Consider the following 18,190-nt stretch of genomic DNA (forward strand, 5'->3'; position numbering starts at 1 on the left):
TCCAAAGTATTGCATATACAAATATCATTAATGCATCAATAAAACTGTAAAGTTACCAACCTTGCATTTTTCACTCTAGAAATGTTCTACGAGTGCTCCTCTGGTCACATGATACATGTCCAAGCAGTAGCCAAGATCGTTCCATACCTTATATAGTAATAACCTGGCACTGATCATCACAGGAGACTGAGGCATTCTCTGAACTGTTCCAGTATTCTTCACAGTGGTGTTACATAAACATGATCATTAATGTCTCACCAAAAGAAATAAGTCACAAGTCGCTAGGTCAGGGTGTTGGTATGTATAAAACAAACAACTGTAACACAGTCACTAAAATTGTATCCATTTGAGTTATCATAATTAGAGCCATACTTTCAGTACAAAAAGTGGCTTAGTTTGGTTAAAGAAATACAGTACAAATATCTGCCATTAGCAGTTTGACAACTGGGAAGAAATTCGTTACATTCCCATTTATTTATCCATTTTTTGGACTTACAAAGGTATCTTGTATTACAAACTTATTGATACAAGCTTATACATTTTTATTCACAGCAGATCACCCACAGTGCAATATGTTCTGTCGTTAAATGTTTTATGGAGTGCAATAAGATTTTTGCAACGAAATTCTTGGAATTTGAGCCTGTTTTAGCTGCATATTCTAAAAATCCTATCCCAATATTGTCTTAGTGCACAAAACTCAATAAAAAATTTGTTGCAATAACCAATTTAAAATCTTAATTTGATTATTATTGACAAACTTGGATGAGAAGAGTGGGTGAGTGTACTACAAAATCTTATTTTATCATCATGTGAATCTGAATATCGATCAACACTCTACAGGTTACCTTTCATATTCTGTTCGTGAATTTCTTCTGTAGTGTCGAACGTAACTATTTTAGCTTCAATATGGCAGAAAGATATAAGTGATATACCAATGTAGTTACATTGAAATTGTATTTAAGTGCTAAACAGTTCTGTCAGTTTAACCTGTGCTGTTGATTAATCTTAAATTAAAGTGCTATCTTTGAAAAACATACAAGAATTTTCTAGGTGCAGTCTAATTCATTGATGAATATACTGTTTAATCCACTGTGCAATGCTGTGTGTACTGACCATTGTTGTGTCATCTGCTGAAATGTCTACTGAACAAAACCATATAATGCCATGTAATTCATGAACTCAAATATAAAAAAGTAATAGTCCAAGCTATGAGTCCTCTGGTACCCTGCCCGCAACTTTCTTTAGAGAAGAAAATTTATTCCAAAATGATACAAATCTCTTGTTGCTTCAGAAAATTTAACACATTTTCATAAAATTGACGTTTCTGAAGTATAGTGTTACATGAAACATAATTATATCTTAACTACAATCATAAACCTTTCCTTATTTTCTGAAGCAGTTATCATCGATTTATTTGTTTACGCATTTGCTTTAAGAATCAGTATACATTCGACTTTTTCATGATAAATTTAAAAGCAACATTTATTCTGGAGTTTGATGTGTTAAAACTCATGGTAAACACAGTGTAATACAAGATATTGTTTATCAAAATATATATGATTGAGTAACAAATGAATATACAAAAAACTCTATATGCAGACAAATATATCGTTTGTGAATTAATTTAAACTTGAGAATTATTTAATAATTTAGAAAAACATTTTAACAGTTCTCAAATTCTTTGAATATGAAAAAGAGATATTGTTCACTCAATCTTGTGTTTTATTTTTAAAAGTTTTTTATGAGAGATGATGTGTGATGTAATTATAAAATTAATGTATTAAATAGCTTCATATCTCGTTATTCATAACTACACTATGTTTTCTCAGGTAAAGTTTCAGATACATCAAGTTAAATAATTTATGTTGATGCACTCCTATAGTCTAACTAAGAGGGTTTATTTTATATTCAAATGAACCACTATGTAGGGTGATATGGAACATTTAGTATTACAAGTTATTTTAATTTTTGAAAGTCCAGACAAGCATCTGATGTTCTCGTGTTACATAAGTTTTTTTCTGGGTGCAGGAGAATTATTCTGCAAAAGACATCAGTGAAACAATGCATAAAAGGAATCAGGTAACAGTTTTTCAGAAACACATACGAGTGCATTACACAAGAGGAGGGTGGAGGAGCGAGATTAGTGCTTAATGTCTCATCGAAAATGAGGTCATTTGAGACAGAACAGATGCTCGGATTGGGGAATGATATGGAAGAAATCAGCTATCCACTTTCAAAGGAACCATCCCAACATTAGCCCAATGTGATTTATGGAAATCACAGAAAGTATAAATCAGGATGGCCAGATGTGGGTTTGAACCATCATCCTTCTAAATGGGAGTCCAGTGTGCTAACCACTGTGCCACCTCACTCAGTCTGTTACTTTGAAGATATGCAACAAGCATAAGCTTTTTGTACATAAACACACCCACACACTCACACACACCCACACATATTATATATATATATATATATATATATATATATATATATATATATATATATATTCTGTATGACTATTGAGAATTAAATTGAATCCAGATTTATACCAAGGAGTTTAGGAAGTGTACACTCAGTGCTGACACTGGATGGAGTGAAGTATAATCTTTTCATAAAGAATAGAAAATTCATTACATTCAAATCAAGTACCTAATAATTTAAGGTACTCTTCATTTTCTAGTTTCAGTTTGTTCATGTCTTTTCCATAATTTATGAAATTTGCCAGAAACACAGATTTTCATTGCATGTTACTGGGTAGATAATTTATTATAAGTAACAGTGGCCCAAGTACTGCTTCTTGTGGAGAATCTTTAGTATCATTCACAAACCGTTACTTCTCATTGTTGTAATTTACTATCAGCTTTCTGTTACTGAACTAGGATCCAGTGAGACGAGTTTCATATTATTAATGCTATAACACACAATTTCTTCAGTAATATATTGTGGTTACAAAATCACATGTCTTATGTAGCTTAAGCAGTGTGGCAGGAGCGGAGCATCTCACTTCAAACCAGTTATTCACACCAGAAATTACATTTTCAATAGATCTGAGCATGGAAAGCTTGGACTTGGAACCATTCTAAGACTTACAATTAATTAAGACATTAGCATTTTTGAATGGAGTCAACTTTGCTTTTGTATGTAGTGTACAAATACTTTGAGAGATATAGGAACTAGAGAAACATATCGATGATTATTAGCACTATGTTTATTGTCCTACTTATTTAGTGGTACAACCAGTCTTTTTTTAATGGATACTGTAGAAAATGACCACTAACGAAGATCCAATGTATTAATGTGCAAAGCAGATTTAATATTTTTCCATTATTTTCTTCATCGCAAAGTTGATGGGCTATAAATATCTTCATTTTAGGAAAACCTCAGTTTTGCCATTGTTTGAAAGAGATCTTGTACTACTTCTTCTGTTCAGTCACATATTTCCATTGTGTTTTAAACTTTTGTCGACTCTGATTACCATACACATGTTTGGAGTCTGGTCTGAATTTATGATTACCAGGAGTTGGGAACTAGTCTCTTTAGCAATAACAAAAACAGTAATCAACAGTGTCTGCAGTAATAAGAGCATAATTTGAACTCCTATCACTGTTTCCACTTCTGCGTGACATTGTGTTAACGACACCATAAGCAGCTTTACACTCACTATCATAAAGTTCACTGTAATCAATTACCCTGCATGTAGCTACTATAATTACAGGTCTCAATTGTCTTTTTAGACTAAGGTAAAGTGATTCATCTACTACCATTTCTACCTCTAACATGATATATCATAGATACCAATCTCAGTTTCCACAAATAATCTTTGAACCAGTTATGTAACCCTTTTCTCCTGATTCTCCCTACTTTCGTGTTATTATGTGTTACATTGACTGGTTATTAAAAATTTCGAGGAGACTGCTGATAAATTTACTGAAGGCACACCTTACAACTTTGGACTCATGCCTAACATTATTGCAGTTAAGTATCTGTAGCTTATCCCTAAAACCTTTAATACATACAAGTGTACATATATGCACTATTGTTACATATATGAATTATGTAGTATAGCATAAAAATAATGAAAAAATATATACAATAGTAATTCATGATGCAGACATGTATATGCTTGTGGCAGATGATAGTGAATCAGTGTAGTGGCACTGAAAGCAGAGAGGTTGCGACACAACAAATTAGAGATGTATTTCTAACTCATCCAATATGTTAACTCTTAGCTTCCAGCAATGAAACCAAACTGTGAAGGTAGCAGTTTTTTTAGCTATTGTAATAGCTGTGTTTTCTTCCTGTGTTGTTTAATATGGAACAGAATAATATTTTAAGTTACCGGAAAGAAAACACTTCGATTCCTATGGAGCTACAAAAAAGTAGGTCACTGAACCATCCTGTTTTGTGGCCACAAAGTGCATGACCCATCCATTGCCTCACATACCGTTATACTAAACAGTGTTACTCTTCAGCAACTATCTCTTCCCAGAAAACAAAAGCCTTTTGTTCCATCGTTTGAGCATTAGTATGAATTCTATGCTATAAAACAATTACTGTTTTGCTGATTCTAATAGCACTTAATTACTGAATTGACTATATATAAGATAACGGAATATTGTTAATTGTAGACATTTATTTTTATCTTGGACCTATCTCAATAACGCCTTAGGAATAACGAGGCTCGATTTGCAATAATTTGGGGACACAAGAAAGGATATTACCCTGAAAAAACACTTCACTTCCTTCCTTGTAGTTTTGTCCTCACAAAAGTAGAGAACAGACTGTAGGCTGGTATAATCTCCCTATATGACATTGCCTCTGAAGAAGATGCTAATTGTATTGTAGCGACAAAGTTCAATTTCTGTCAGTGCAGTGAAGTGTCCCATTTGTTGTGCACGACTGTGGTTTTGTTTACGTCACAGCTGTCAGTGGGCTTACCGTGCCAGCCGCCAGATGCACTGCAATCGACATTGAATATTTCACAGCCGCTATGGAGCGTACATATTGTTTTGAGAAATAATAGTTCTGTTGTTATTTTGTAGTCAATTATTGCTCTCTTGTAGAAAAAATTAACGTTCTTCTCGGAGATGCATTTATCTATGTAAGATTGTGTACTTATCCGCTCTGTATTCGCTTATTCCTGTGCGCTGACTCATACCTTCGGCGGATGCAAATAGAGTTTTGTTCTGTAAGGTATCAATGATAATTTCTTGTGCCCTCCGAATATTAACAAACCGGTCATCATTGATACATCAGTAACCGCCAGACTATCAAGACTTGTGGTCGCCAGCTCTGAAACAGAAGTTTCGTTTCATCCTTTCAGAAGTTATTTAACTGTAACTGAAATGGATTTACGTTATTACAATTAGTTTTCAATGCTCTACTTGGAATCAAAATGTATACAAGGTGTGAGTTTCTGACATGGCTCATATTTAAATTTTAAAGATATGTGTTAATGTAAAAAAACAAATGAAAATCAAGTAATCTCAAAATATGAAGCATTAATTGAATTATCAGTACGACCAGTCAATTGTATACACACACAAATAAAGTTAAAGTTGTCATTTCTAGTAAAATATGCTGAAAAAATTCTTTCATTGCCATGATTATGAATGTATTTTATACAATCTTTCGGCTACTTAGATTTATACAAAATTGTTTAAACACATTGACAAGGAAATTAGGATTCAGTTTGTGATTTTAGAATAATGAATTCAGCAAATACTTTTAAATAACTCAGTCTATTCAGTAGTTAGATATGAAGTTTGTGAATGCAATATTGGTTATACTTCTGTTCGCCTAGATTTAATGAAAAGTCTACCCCTGTTTAAAACAGATGTTGTGCTACTGTAGCTGAAGATTGCAGAATGATAATTAGATAGACTCTTCAAATCTCCAATGAGATGGGATTAATTTATTATTACTACACTGCTTGTGGTAGCTACTTTCCTTGAAGGAGCATTGGCTCCAGATTCCATCTCAGATTATTGTCGGATAATCTTGCTTTCCAAAAACCTCAGTTTCTGGATACAACTTTATGACACAAATGCTGATGTCACCCCAACTTTCACTCGATTATGCATGATCTTAGACCACATAAAATATTAACATCACCAGACTCTCTCATTTACGTACACACATCAGGCTAGATTGCCTGCAAGTGTTGTCATTTCGTTTCATTGAGTCTTTTCTGTGCGATTTAACATCAAAGTCATTCAAATAACTGTGGGTTGAGAACCCAAAGTGGATCCTGAAATACCTTACTTCCATTGTCAAAAGTATTAGACATTTTCAAACAACCTAGGAATATTACTGTCATAATAATTATGAAAATATTCATTATTACACATTTGGTTTCTTTAAACAATATCTAATATTTCAGTTACTTTTAACAGATTGACAACAACATTTAAGATAGTTAGAAAACATCGATACATTTAACATTAGCCGAAAACATCGATAATTTGTGTATCAATTTTTATGGTGCCAGTTTAATCCAAAAATTTTAGCAAATTTTTTGTCAAATTTAAGCTATTACATTAAAGTTGGAAGATTTCTTTGATATTTGTTTTTTGTTCTATCGAGACTGACCCACATGAATTTTTAATAAAGTAACTGATTAACTACTATTAATAAATAATAACTTTAGTGTGACTGTGGTTTTATGAACACATTACCAGTTTTAACGATGTAAAGTGCAGATATGGAAATCAAGTGGAAAATGGAAGACATGAATTTACAGACAGTTACAAGCGAGGAAAGAGTGAGAGAGAGACATCCTGGTGTAAGTAGTGGCTCAGACACAGGATGGTATTATGCATGGCCCTTTGTTTATTGCCTTTTTTGCCATAGCCCCCAAAAACGTGCTGCAATTTTTTTCTATAGTGATGTAACAACTAATAACATGAAGTTCGCCTACGTGGTCAGCCAGCTTGGTCAAAACTTTGCATTTATGGTGGAAGACATCAATTACTATGAATGCTTGAAGTCAACATTGGTACACCATGTGTCCACATCAGTGGAACATTAAATTCTCTAGTTACTGAATTGTGAAGAGATGGGCAACATAACCACTTCAAAATACCTCCAGCGTTTAAGAAGTCTTTCTTGCATTTGACACATCAGTGTTGGACTCGTTGCTTTAGTTGTTGTGGACAAGCTACTTCGCTGGTACCGGTGCAAACTTGTTCCATAAAAACACGGGAGAACTGCTGGATATCAGTAACTTCCTGCCACGATATTTTGGCGCAGAGTCTTCTGGCCATCTTCAGGTGAATGCCACTGTTGTAGTACTGGCGGGTACGCGCTGAGCTCCGCTATTTAAAGCCTTCTGAGGTGACATTGCGCATGCGCTGCTCAGCGCGCGCGTTCATAACGGCTCCGTGCGCTGCGCCTCGCGCCCTCCACTGTGAAAGCCTGGCGTATCGGTGTCAGGTTGATTTCCATCTTTATGCAGATAACTACGTCGACTACGAAGTTTCTCTATAACAGGATTCCAAGCAGAGTTCAGCTGATAACCGCTATCTCGATTGATGAGAGTCTCGTTGTCAGACAATCTTATTTCCACAGATTCATTGATAATCGAGCTCCAAAAGTTTGATGTATGGGCCAAAATTTTTGTGTCATTGTAATTCATGGAATGGTCTGTGGAAATACAATGTTTGGCGATTGCGGACTTGGGTGGGTTGGAGAAGGCGAGTATGCGGTTGGTGTTCCACAATGCGTTCCTGCACAGTTCGTGTTGTTTGCCCTATATATGATTTGCTGCATTCACACGGAATTTTGTAAACACCTGGTTTACGCAGGCTCAGGTCGTCTTTAACGCATCCCACCAGTGATGAAATTTTGGAAGGAGGGCGAAAGATGACTCTCACTTGATACTTTCTCAATATTCTGCCTATCTGTGAAGAAATATTCCCAATAAATGGTAGATAAACAGTCGACCTGATAGCCTCTTCCTCTTCCTTGTTCCGTCGTTTGTAGGTCTTCATCACTCTGTTCACTTGCCTAGGTGAAAAGCCATTCTTCAAAAATACTTTTTACAGGTGTTCCAGTTCCGCTTGAAGACTGTCGGCGTCAGAGATAGCATGGGCACGGTGGACCAAGGTTTTGAGAACGCCCATTGTTTGTGCTGGATGGTGGCAACTAGTAGCTTGTAGATACAGGTCTGTATGAGTGGGCTTTCTGTACACCGAGTGACCAAGTGTGCCGTCACTCTTCCGTCGCACCAAGTGTCTAAAAATGGCAGACAACCATCTCTCTCTATCTCCATGGTAAACTTTATGTTTTCATGTATGGAGTTCATGTGACGTAAAAATTCTTGGAGACGGTCCAGACCATGAGGCCACACTATAAAAGTGTCGTCAACGTACCACCAAAATACTGTCGGTTTAAAAGTGGCAGAGTCGAGTGCTCTGTCCTCAAAATCCTCCATAAAAACATTGGCCACCAGGGGAGACAAAGGACTCCCCATGGCGACACCATCCGTAAAATTCGTTGTTAAATATAAAATATGTAGAGGAGAGAGTGTGCTCAAACAACGCTGTAATGTGTGCACCAAACATATTGCCAATGAGGTGTAGTGAGTCCACCAGAGGCACCTTTGTGAACAGTGAAACCATATCAAAACTGACCAATAAATCACTACTTTGCAGTTTTAGTGACTGAAGTCGACCGATAAAATCACCAGAATTCTCACGACAACAGGTAACAGTGACAACAGGCGTGGTCGAGGCGCTACGAAGTAAGAGCTCTACAGATATGCAAGAAGATTTGCAGCAAATGGGGGGACACAGTACGACAGTCGTCGTGCGATGTACGAGCTTCAACTGTGTAAGGAGAACAAGCAGAGCTTTCCAATAGGAGGCGAGAGGTCACAAGGCGACAAGAGGTGTACTCCCACTCCCCTATAAGGGACAGCAGACCTCCCTCATCCAGATCGACTCCGCTACGCTGATATAAGACCTCTTCTGGTCAATGGGCAACATAGTGCTCACTGAGAGTGGCTGAAGATAGGCAGAACCGGCTGCGTAAGTTAGGTGCAGCGCTAACACAACAAATAGTTTGATGACAGCTGTAGTGGCTGCCAGCGATATTAGTGAGCAGCCATTTGAGTGCATTTTCGGGACAACTAGATCGACAAATCTCGAATGTGGCGAATGACAAAACAGTACAATATCTTCTCTCCCACCCTCTTTGTATCAACTACATTTTCAAGTTACAGTATCCTGATAGACACAGCCTTGAATGCTTTCTTGAATCCAGTCAAGATACTACGAGTTCAAAGAAAAGCAATACCTCCAGAGTTCTCTGCTGCAAACAGCTCAGGAATTAAGATGTTCAATAAGAAAACTCTGCAAATATACTTCAGAGTTGGGAAGAAGTACCAATGGAAAATTATTTCAGGATTTACTGAAGACACCCAGGTACCACACCTGGCAAGACAGGTAAAAGAATCATAAGCTGAAAACGTTCTTACACCTTTGCTTCAACAGTTCCCCATCAATCACTGCGCCACACAGCGAGAAGAAACCTTTGAAACGCAGCAAGAGACATTTTATCAAGACTAATCTGGGCCCACTAGCACCTACACACCTGCGGAAACTACCACCAGATCACCATGCAATAGTGAAACCATAGTTCGACAAGCTATTACAAGATCGCATCAATCGACACTTTGACAGTCATTGTGCATCCCCAGAATGATAAGACATGATGTGGTGACTCAGGGATACTAAATGCCAGAACAAATCTAAATAAAGACCCGGTGCCAAATTTGCAAAAATTTTATAGCTTGTTAGCAGTATCACTTTTTTTATTATGCTGACACTATATTATGCCAGTTATAGGTGGGGAGCGGTTTTGAACTGTGGCTGCGTAAGATACCGGTAGAGGTCTGGCCTGAACTACCACTGCCAAACACAGCAAACAATTGCCCTGTGGCCACTACCAAATGCTTTGTATACTCCAATTTGCACTGTGTTGAGGATTACTTTTTTTTGCTTATTTTGAAATCAGTGAAGAGCCTAATCCTGGCACATAAAAGGATTCGAATGAGACTTTCACCACATCAATAGGAATCAGCAGTCCGTATGACCGTTGTGTCAGTTCTGCTTTCGTGGAAGCACGGAACGTGGACGTAGGATGGCAGCCTTTCCAGAGGGAGGTGGGGCGCATTCCCCCGCACCACTCCTCTTCCCACAGGTAATCTAAGTTCTCGTTTAATTCGGGTCGCGGCCAACTGCCACGATATACTATCCATGTAATAGTATACTGGATTATGCAAAGACATCTGCGCAGATTCCAGTAACAGCAGAAGACATACACAAGACTGCAACAATTACCCGTTTTGGTCTGTTCGAATGTGTTTACATGCCTTTTGGACTTAAAAAAACGCTTATTAATTGCGTTTTATGTAGGGTACAATTCTGTTTTGCTTACATTGATGAAATACTGCTTTTTTCTAAGACAATAAGCGAACAAACAGACCATTTGAAACAGGTTTTTCAACGAATTAGTGTCTATGGCATAGCCATAAATAACGGAAAGTATGTGCAAGGAGAAAAACAAGTAGCTCTTTTGGGTTACAACATCAAGGATTTCCTCCATATCGGAATAGGTGCAGGTTATACAGCAAGGGGATAAAGGAGATTATTGGGAAAGGCAAATTCTTATGGGACACCCGCCGGGGACAGCAGAACTACAAGAACCTCTCACAGCAGCACTTGCAGGCACCAATACCAATGGTAAGCGCAGCCAGAAAGGCAACAGGCTGCCAAGACAGTGAAAGGAAGTGTAGTCAGTGTGGCACTTTCAGCACATCGTTTTCCCTTGGTACCTTTGGCTATTGTTGTAGCTGCCACAGTCAAACAGTTGTAGGTGCAGTTTCGCAACAACACATTAAATTTGTCTGACAGCAACTTGTAAATTGAATGCAGAGGGAAAAAAAGGAATGATCATAATAGAATGTTGTTAGCAGTTTTCGAACCCATCAGACAATTCAGGGCACCATTGGAGGATAAATATTTCACTACATTCATCGACAATAAACTACTGACGTTTGTTCTCAGGCGCTGCCGTGAATGCAATTCTCCAAGACAGCATCAGCAAATACAATTTACAGCATAATTCATGAATGAAATGTAGCACATATCCAGGCAGACAGCTTTGCTGCAGATTACCTTTCATGTATAAACTGTGTATCACCAAGCATCAATTTTAATGAGGCAAGTGCAGACGGCAATGACACACAGTTGCATGAGTACCTCTTAGTCTAGAAGACTGGCTTCCAACTGATAAAAGACTGATTATCTAATTCAGAGTGAATATTTATGATGTCTCTACAGGAAGACACTGCAATTTCGTACCAAAGACCTACCACAGGCAAGCAAATCGTAGTGTTCATGATCTAGTACATCCAGGTATTTAAAAAAATGAATGTGTAATGTCAGAACGTTTTGTGTGGCCCTGTATAAACAAAAACTGTAAATAAAGGGCACAGGAAAATTCTGCCTGCCAAAGTAGTAAAGTGGTCATCATCCCCACAGCCCCTTCAGCGACATTCCCTGACTATTGCAAAAATTTTGTGCATGTACATATTGACTTGGTGGGGCCACTATTGTCATTAGAGGAATTCCACTTCCTATTACACATTGGGCAGACGCTGTTCCTATCACTGATATATCTCTTTGATACACTTACATAGTTAACATGATACCTGTCAATTGTTAACGTATGTATATATTGTATATACAATATATCTCTTTGAGCCACTTATATAGTTAACATGGTGCCTGTCAATTGTTAACATATGTTCTATATTTTTATAATTTTTTTATAATAGTGCATTTCTTCTACTCATTATTCAGGGGCCTGAAGATGGCATCAATGTAATGCTGAAACTGGTAGCACATAGAAGTTCATAAAATAAAATAAATTTCTACAATACATACGGCTGTTGGTAAATTATTGCATCAAGAAATTCATGCCAGCCATCGTCCCACGATCCATAATGGATCAACGAACAGAACAATATCTGGTCATTGGCATGAACCACATATTGTAGTCTTTGTTATGCACATTCATGATAAGACTCCACGATCAACCTTGTTGGTGCTTTTTATCACATACCAGTTGCACTGGAAGATATACCCAAAACCGCTGTTTGCGCTTCATTCAGACTTCATGAATTTGTGTGAATGCCATTCAGGTTGCGCAATGCCAACCACACTGCTCGGCACTTCTGTTACATCAGTAGTGACAGCATTCTTGTAATGTTGTCCAGAGAAGCAGAGTATCTAGCACACCTGCAGCAATTGTTCACTAGACTACAAAAACATTATCTTATGATAAACCTGCAAAAATGTGTCTTTATAGCGAGATAAGTAAGGTTCGTAGGGCACCACAAGGAATACTGCCACCTCTATACAGAGTAGACGCTGTTTCTCTGGTTCCCCAGACCACTACAATATGAAAACTACGCCATTTCTTGGGCTTCACGAACTTTTATGAACGTTTTGTTCACAATCATGCATTATTGACAGTACCTGTCGACGAAGTGCTAAAAGGCCTGACGAAACCTGTAGACACACTACAGTGTACTGACAGAAAGAAAGCATCCTTGTACAGAATGAACCCTGCAGACCTTGCATTGTTAGCTCATTCTCTTCCTGACAACCTCTTGCATTTAAGGTTGATGCATGATCAACTGCAATTGGAGCTGTGTGTCTGGCAATCGCTAGCTTCCTTCAGCAAAAATTTTTTACATTCATCAACAAATTGTTCAATGTGCTATTGTGAACTCTATGGAGCATGTATTTAACAATTAAATTCGCAAAACAGCCGTGAAATCGAGATGTTATTTTATTTTTGCTACCTGTTTCGGTAATTCATTACGCAGCATTTGCCTCAATCAAAAAGTTTAGGCACATACTTGGAGGTAGACATTTTACGATTTGCACAGAATCACTTGTGTTTCCTTTTTGTGAGAAGCCAGCCAAGCCATCACCAGGCCAATTACGGCATTTTGTCTTCATTGCGCGATTTAATATGGATATTCAACACATTGATGCTGAGCAGAATAGACCTGCAAATGCACTACCTTGCATTAACGCCATCGTGCAGGAACTTGACTTCATACAAGTTGCTAACACCAAGGAAGGCCTGTCTTGAAATATCTTCAGGTTTACAGGTACAACTATTCGAATAAGGACCTCGAATATAGCACTACATTGCTACATATCAACATTACGGAAGTGACCGTTCATTATGGCAGATTTTCACAAACAAGCAATGTCCTCTCTTCACAATGTCTCTCATCCAGGGGTAAGGACTGTGAAGGACTTGCGAAGAAAACATTTGTTTGCCCAATTGTAGCAAGAGATTTTTTCACCACTGCAGTGCTTATCAATGCAACAAAATAACTCATCATGTTACAGCTCTGCTTGGTACTTTCGTCCCACCAAGTCTGCACTCTGAGCATGTCCACATTGATATCACTGGATTTTACCACCAGAAGGCTATTAATATTTCCTGACAGTGATTGACTGTTTATCTGGTTGGATAGAAATCTATCCTATGAAAGACTTAATGGCAGCAACTGTAGCCACGACCTCCATTTATGGGTGGATGCCATGCTTCAGCATTCCTCTTCACGTCACCATCTATCGGAGGAAACAGTTCGAGGTATACCTCTTTTAAATCACACATTCTAACCTGTGCTTTCCATCCCATCGCTAATGGTTTCATGGAATGGCTCCATCAACAATCAAAGTTCTCACTCAGATTCCATACCACAGAGCACTAGACTGACAGCCTACCTACTGACCTATAAGGCCTGCAGAGAGCTTTCAAAAACGATCTCAGTACAACAATGGCTGCATTAGTGTATGAACAAACACTTCAACTACTGGCAGATTTCCTTACTAACATATCAAACAGTATTATTGAAGCTTTGGACTTTGAGCAACATCATCACCTGCAGATCTGCGAGCTCAGTTCTGACTTTTCAAAAGAAAGAAATGTTCCACCTAGCGACCTTTCGTTTCCTGTGAATTACATCCCTGCAACATGTTTTCCTGCATCACAATGCCATTCAAAAACATCTGAAACCACAATATGATATTCTGTACATACTACTGGCATGCCGTGAAAAAACATTCAATGTTGATATCAATGGCTCTCCCATCACAGTATCCTTTGACAGACTCAAGCCGGCCTTTACTCCAGCTGAGACTTACACCAGTAGGGAGAAAGCAGCTGACACTGATGCTACCTTTGGATACTGCACACACCCAGTCTTCCTCTACCATACCCTGTGCCTCCGAGTAAATCTCAAGCCACAACATGTTTTGTGCAATGTGTACATTTCAACCCCAAATATCACTGACACTTGTGGGGAGAGTCGTGTAGACAGTGAATCATCTGTTACTTTTTTTACAAGCAGCATACACTCTAATTCTTCATGCTGCCTCTTAACTACAAACAAATGATGGATATAGATGGTCCTTGTAGTCTTATGACTATGCTTTGTAATTAATTGCTAATGGTGTGTTGAACAAATATATAGTATTTACACATGACACATGTATTTACTTGGAATAGTCAAAATACCCCATTTTCTAAATAGTTCAATGATATGGGCCCTTTTGCAATTCTTAGCCAGTATTCTGATGGTCTTTCTTTAAACGTTTCCCACATATTGAATATTTCCATCCCATTATGCCATTGTGACATCTAATTATAGAATATATGTGTGTAAAGTGTGTTGTTGTTATATGTGAGCTATTACACACTGCGATTAATATTCAAAGGGCTTAACATTTTGTGCTAATTCTTTTTCCAATTGTTCTAATATGTCCATTCAACTTTAAATTCTGATCAGCATACATAGATCTGCCTAAAAATGTTGTTCTAGATTCACGCACCATGATCTCTTTGTGTACTTTAAGTCTTGATGTATTAGGATTCCATTAATGAAAAAATTCGAGTTATTAGTCTTTTTGATATTAAGGGTTGCCTTACCTGTATTGCTTCTTGACCTATTGATGACTGCCATGAACACGTTGTCAGCTTTTACTCCTAAAATTTCTGGTGTCTTAGCTATAATTATTACACTACTGTCGTCAGCAAATAACACTGTTTTACCTTGTGTGGGAAGTCCTTAATGTACATAATAAACAATGCTGGGCCTAACACACTCCCTTGAGGGACTCCAGTATTAAGAAATCCTGTATCTTAAAATTGTTTTGCTATAGATTTTGAGCCTAAACCATTTATTTGCAACTTATGTATTCTCAGTGGTTCAAGTTTACATATAAGTATATCATGATCAGATGTGATAAATGCTGTACTGGGATCTAGAAAAATGTCTGTTCCATGTTCTCCTTTATCCAGCTATTCTAAAATTAAAGTTGTAAACTTAGCAATAGCAAAAAGGCCGATGTTAAACTAGTCTGTCATTCTCTATATTTTTCCTATCATCTTTTTTGTGGACAGCAAAAACTTTTGCATGCTTTAGATAAACAGGATAGCAACCTGATGTGAATGACCTATTTATAATTTCTCTTTGGGTGCTTTTATGTTGCCAACAAAGTCCTTTAACGACCACGTTGGACCTTCGTCTCGTCCTGCAGACTTTTTACTCTTAAATTCATACACGATTTCACTGAGGAGGAAATTTCTGTGATTTTGCATAAATCTAAGTCAGGATCCATAGGTATAGACAAAGTTCCAATGTTTCTGCATTAGCATTGCAACAAATCTTTTTGATGTTTGATGACAAGAGGCAATAAATTTAATGATACAGTGATTTTTTTTGGCAGTTTCACCAGGTTCACACAAAGCTTAGTTTTACTTGTTTTTCCCACTCGAAGTTCATTTCTTGTAAAATCACCCAGTTAAGAATTTTAAAGAGTTGGTAATTGTATTTTTGCTATGTTGCAAACAAAACTTTTTTTACATTCAGTAACATTTTTCTGGGTTTGTGACCACATTGTCAATGCATAACGTCAGTAGTTTTATATATATTTAAAAAGCAGTCACAAACCAAGAAAAATTTTATTGGTTGTGACAATGGCCATGGAAGCCTACGTTTATGAAACTTTTTAAAATTCTTTTATTGCCAAACAAAACTGGAAATAACACATATAGCACCTTACAGGATTCAGACAGGTTCATTCAAGGCAGGGAGGATTATTAATGCGAACAGGATACAAGTTTTAAGTGCAGAGGTAGAATGGGATGAAGTATACATAGAAAATGATACTGATGCCAAATTCAATTTATTCCACCATAAATTTGTCTCAATATTTGAGAGTTGCTTTCCTGAAATGTTATCGAAAAAAGCCATTACAAAGTCAAGTAAGCCATGGATTACTAAAGGAATTAAGATATTGTGTAAGAGGAAGAGGGAAATATATGGACAGGCCAGAATAAGTCAGGATCCAACGTTAATTGCTTACTACAAAAGATACTGTAATATTTTAAGGAAAGTCATTAAGAAGTCGAAAAGCTTCTGTGTTCTGACGGAAATTATAATGCAGGTAATAAGATTAAAACTATATGGAATATTGTCAAACTGGAGACAGGGCAGCCTGACAATGCACAGCATACCATATCAATAAAGCTAAATGGCGATGTTGTGAGTGATAATTCAAAAGTTGCAAGTATTTTTAACAATCACTTTCTGAATGTAGCAGCAAAAATAGGTTTAAAGGGTTCAGTTGAAGAAGCAAAAAAATATGTTACAAATGTCATTCCCCAAGACTTCAGGCCTGTAGGAATAGCACCAACATTCCTCACTGAAATTAAGGGCATTGTAAATATACTGAAAACTAAGAGCCATGTGGTGTTGATGGAGTCTCTAACAGAATTTTGAAGTGTTGTTCTAATTTAATGCTTTGCCGGCACAGGGAATTTTTTCCAGACAGATTGAAATATGCAATTGTTAAATCTCTTCATGAGAAAGGGGACAAGAGTGACTTAAATAATTATAGACTAGTCTCATTGCTAACTTCATTTTCTAAAATATTCGAAGAGTTATGTATTCAAGAGTAGTCTCACATTTAAGTGAAAATAATTTACTCAGCATGTAACAGTTAGGATTCCTGAAGGGTTACTCGACTGAGAATGCTATCTACACATTTACCCATCAAATAGAACAAGCCCTAAATAACAAATTATCACCAGTTGGTAATTTTTATGATCTCTCCAAGGCATTTGACTGTGTGGATCATGTCACACTCTTAGAAAAACTCAGGTTTTATGGAATTGAAGGATATACACACAGCTGGTTTGAATCGTACTTAATGAACAGAAAGCAAAACGTTGTGTTGAAAAGCACAAATAATGCTGGGAGGGTGGTAAATTCTAGTGAATGGGGAGTTATCACAAAGGGAGTCCCACAGGGTTCAATTTTAGGTCCTCTGCTGTTCCTTATTCATGTGAATGATCTCCCACTTAACGTTTAGCAAGCGGAACTAGTACTTTTTGCAGATGACACGAGTGTTATAATAAATCCCATTCCAGAAAAAGCAGCTGATTATATTGTTAAGGATGTCTTTCAAAGAATTATTAAGTGTTTCTCAGAAAATGGACTCTCCCTTAATTTTGAAAGAACTCACTATATCCAGTTCTGTACACCGAATAGAGTCATATCGACAATTGATGTAGCATATGAATATTACAGTATCTAACAGAGCTCAGTTAGCTGGGTAAATTTCTCCAAATTTTTGGGTGTTCACATTGATGACAACTTGAACTGGAAGAAGCATATTACTGAGCAACTCAAACAACTAAGCTCAGCTTCTTTCGCTCTTCGTATAGTTGCTAATCTTGGTAATAAACAGATAAGCCTCCTAACGTACTTTGCATATTTCCACTCAAAAATGTCTTATGGAAAAGTTTCTGGGCTAACTCACCACTTAGACATAAAGTATCGATTGCACAAAAGACAGCAGTGAGAATAATTAGTAGTGTTCACCCAAGAACGTCATGTAGGCCCCTTTTTAAGGAGTTCGGTATTTTTACTGCACCATCAGAGTACATATATTCGATAATGAAATTCGTTACAAATAATCCATCTCAATTCGCGAAGAACAGTGATGTTCATGATGTTCATACGTACAACAATAGAGGGAAACATGACCTTTCCTATCTGTTATTGAAGCTGTCAGTTGCTCAAAAAGGAGTA

This window comes from Schistocerca nitens, chromosome 9 (genome assembly GCF_023898315.1).
Source record: "Schistocerca nitens isolate TAMUIC-IGC-003100 chromosome 9, iqSchNite1.1, whole genome shotgun sequence".
NCBI classification, from domain to species: domain Eukaryota; kingdom Metazoa; phylum Arthropoda; class Insecta; order Orthoptera; family Acrididae; genus Schistocerca; species Schistocerca nitens.